Genomic DNA, 4,535 nt, shown 5'->3' with positions numbered 1-4,535 from the left:
ATGAAGAATATAGACAAAAACTTAATGAAATAATTATAGCAAAAAGACAAGAATTAAGACATAGGCAAAATAGACTTAACAATAATATATTTGCAGGAATTTGTAAAAAATCTATAGTAGCACAGAGAAAAACTATTTTTTACCTACAAATGCAAATAGACAGCTTAGAATATAAACTACAACACAACTTATAAATGAATAAAGAAGAATACGCAATAGATGAAAAAACATATGAAAACTATGACGGATTAAAAATAAAGATAATATTTTCTAATCTAGGAAGAAGATATAAGAAAATAGGTGAACCTAAATTTAATGTTAGAAAAAGAAACGGTAAAACTAGAAGATAGTTTAACTACTATGTTAAGAATAACAAAAGAAAATGAAGAGATAGATAGAAAAACAGAAATTGAAAAAATAAAACAACAAGCAAAAAAGGAAGTACAACAATTAGAAGAAGTTAAAAATACTAAAATAATAGAGCTAGAAAAAGAGCTAGCAATATTAAAAGAAATGTATGAAATTAAACAAAAAGAAAAAGAACAAAAAACAAAATTAGCAAATGAGATAATTAAATTTAAAGAAAAATTGCAATTACAAGATGAATTAGAAGAAAAAGAAGAAAATAGCCAAGATAATCTACCTGAAATAAGAATTGATGAAATAAACGACGATGATCTAGAACAACATTTGGAAACAAGCGAAACATATACGGAACTTTTAGCAAACATAGATAATACAAAGAAATTAGAAGTATATACAGAAGACGTAGACATGGACGAAAAACCTAGCACATCAGGAGTCAAAAACCCAAAAAATTTTAATCCAAAATACTATAATGAAAACTATGGACAATATGATAGAGAAAAACTATATGGGATAAACGATTGAATAAAAAATGGACACCTAAACCAATAACTGGACAACATGAATTTTTAGATTTAGACTGTATAGCAGATATAAATAAAACAATCCAATTATGGATGGGATACATATCAAAACAATTAATAGATAACAAGATAGTAATAGCAGAGGCACCAGGATACATAGAAAGAACACTTATAGGAACAGTAAAATTATGGCTACAGAATTTAACAAGTGAAAGCTTCAACCCATACTCATGAACACTCAAAGAATCTTGCTTAAGCGTGAGGAACTCTCGTACCTTAACCTCTTTCAGTTCTTGGGGAAAGAAACACCCCAAGAAGGCCTCCTCAAAACAATCCCAACTCGTAGGTGGTGCATCCTCAACTTAGTTCTTCTTCCATTGATTGAACCAAATTCTAGCGACTCCCTTCATTTGGTATGCATCTAGTTCCACCCTCTCAATATCAGCAACATGCATGACATCAAATACCTTTTGCAGTTCCTCAATAAAGTTCTCTGGATCCTCAATAGTGTTTGAACCAGTGAAACTTGGAGGGTTCATCCTTAAGAACTCACGAATTCTCGAAGTGTTAGCCTCTTCCTGTCAAGCCCCTCTTTGTTACCCAACCTGGTTAGTAACAACTTGACTCAGCATCCTTATCGCTTCTGTAAATTCAGCATTAGTAGCTTTTCCTTGGGGTTGTACTTCAGGTGCATTGGGTACCCATTGCTCCTCAACATTACGCCTAGCAGGACGACCTCTGACAGCTCTTCGTGGAGGCGTGATTAACTGAAAAACACGCGCAAGCACAAATTAGAAGAAACTTTTTAGAGATCAAACTCTAACGCACGAAATGAGTATGAAAGGAGTGAAAGAATTTCCTAAGTGTTGCAGCCTCCTAATTATAGATGTGGCGCGCTTCACACCAATAACTAGGACTCTACAGAAATGGTTTCAAGGACTCCCGAGGACTCTTGAACTTGTGCTCTGATACCAAGTTTTTCAAGCCCCGAGCCTACACCCTGGAAAAGAGTGGCACTCGAGAACCATTGCTGGCCCCAAGTGAACCATTGGTTACTCAGTGGAAGACTTAACTTAACAAAGGTAACTCATATAAAACTTAGAATGTTATAAAGAAAACATTCAACTAGCCAGTACGGCAAACTCAAGTCTCAACATAAGATAATGAATAAAAAGACTAAAGACTAACATCTAACTGTTTATGAAGCCTCTAAAAAATTGAGATGGATGTTGGGACAAACCCCAAGACATCCTAATGAACTATTAAAAGAACTGCAAGCAATAAAAGGGATCCTCCGAAAAGCAAGGAGGCTCACCACAAGACTCTGTATGCTCAACTAGATCAACGATGCGCTGGATGCCGATCCTAGTTACCTGTGTCTACATCATAATAAGATGCAGGCCAAATGATATCAATACATTGAATGTACGAGTATGCGAGGGGAATTCTAAAACAAGACATAAGCTTGGAAGGAACTGAAGAACTTACCTGGCTCAACTCAACTCAACTCAACTCAACTGAAGTGAAGACCACAATAGATCCTTTAAAGGAAGTTAACCTTGGCATTGATGAAGACCCAAGGCCAACTTACTTGCATGCCTTTATAGAAGTTGATGAAGAAATCGCTTATATGAATATACCCCGAGATTATAGGGATGTTTTCACTCAGAGTTATAAATAAATGCCTGGCTTGAATCCTAAAGTAGCGATCCATTAGTTGGCAGTTAAAAATGGTCCTCGTCTTGTTAAGCAAACTCAAAGAAGTTTTAGGCTAGACTTGATTCCGTTGATAGAAAATAAAGTTAACAAACTCATTGAGGCATGATTTATTTAAGCAGTCAAATAGCCTACATGGATTTCAAGTATTGTTCCTATGAGGAAGAAGAATGGTCAAATTTGAGTTTGTGTTGACTTTAGAGATCTCAATAATGCATGCCCTAAAGACGAGTTCCCACTTCCCATTATGGAGCTGATGATATCTCATTTTGCCCTCTGCGAGACAAAGATCTCGAACATGATCGATGTCGCCACTGTTATGAGGTGATGTCTTTCATGGATGGTTCTTTCGGCTATAATCAAATCCACATGGCGCCAAAAGATGAAGAACTCTCCGCATTTCGTACACCTAAGGGTATTTATTGCTACAAAGTGATGTCATTTGGTTTAAAGAATGTTGGTGCCACATATCAAAGGGCTATCTAAAATATATTTGGTGACTTGCTCCATAAAAATGTTTAATGCTATGTTTATTACTTGGTGGTAAAGTCGAGAAATAGGGGTGATCATTTGAAAGACTTAAGAATGGTGTTTGAGTTTCTTCGAAGATATCAACTAAGGATGTATCCATTGAAATGTGTCTGCGAAGTTACTTCTGGTAAGTTCTTGGCTTCACTGTAAGACATCGAGGAATTGAAATTGATCAAACCAAAGTTGATGCAATTTCGAAGATGCCCGAACCTCAAAATATTCATGAGTTAAAAAGTCTCCAAGGAAATCAAGCCTACTTGAGAAGGTTCATCTCAAATCTAGGGGGAAGATACCAACCATTTGGTCATCTCATGAACAAAGGCGCTCCTTTTAATTAGGACCAAATATGTAGCGATGCCTTTAAAAGTATCAAATCATATCTAGTGAAACCTCCACTTTTGGAAGCACCTATACCTGGAAAGCCATTGATACCTCCACTTATGTTGAAACCTGTCCTTAGTGGCCAACTAGCAAGATGGTACCTCCAATTGCAACAGTTTGAGATTTTGTACATCCATCAGAAAGCTATGATGGGACAAACATTAGCAGATTTCTTGGCAGACCATCCGATATCGAATGATTGGGAGTTAACTGATGAGTTTCCTGATGAAGATACGATGTCTATTGAAATTCAACCTCCTTGGAAAATGTACTTTGATGGGGCTGCGCATCGTGGTGGAGTTGGCATTGGTGTGGTGTTCATCAGTTTACAAGAAAATATTCTACCATTCTCCTTTAATTTGAAGTAATGTTGCTCCAATAATGTCATTGAATACCAAGCGTTGATACTTGCACTTGAATGGCCGTCGACATGAAGCAATTACACTTACAAGTCTTTGGTGACTCCCAGTTGGTGATCAATCAACTCTTGGGAAGCTATGAGGTGATAAACTTGAATTGCGCCCTTATTACGATTATGCTCAAAATTTGATAGGATGGCTGGGAGATGTAATGTGCGTAGAATGGAAAATAGGAAAGTTGCTGCGTTGGTTACCCTGGCTTCAACACTAACCCTTCCTGATCACACAGAAGTTACTATTTGTCAAAAATGGATGGTACCACCACCGAATGAGGACGAACAAATAGAAAATGAGCTTGAGTGTCTCGTCGACATTTCTAAAGGCACGAGGGAAGATTGGAGACAACCCATTATTGACTATATGTATTATGGGATACCTCTAGAAAATATAATAAGATGGACTGACATTCGTCGTTGTGCACCTCACTTCCTTTACTAAAAGGCCACATTATATAGAAGATTATTTGAGGGAGTACTCTTACTATGTTTGGGAGAGAAAGAAGAAATCCAAGCTCTACAAGAAGCACACTCGGGAGTAAGTGGATCTCTTCAATCTGGATCGAAGCTCCACTTTAACATAAAGTGGATGGGTATTATTG

Source organism: Solanum verrucosum, unplaced genomic scaffold (assembly GCF_900185275.1).
Source record: "Solanum verrucosum unplaced genomic scaffold, falcon-dt-bn FXZP01000110.1, whole genome shotgun sequence".
NCBI classification, from domain to species: Eukaryota; Viridiplantae; Streptophyta; class Magnoliopsida; order Solanales; family Solanaceae; genus Solanum; species Solanum verrucosum.
The sequence above is the reverse complement of the archived record's forward strand: the minus strand, read 5'-3'. Positions refer to the sequence as shown.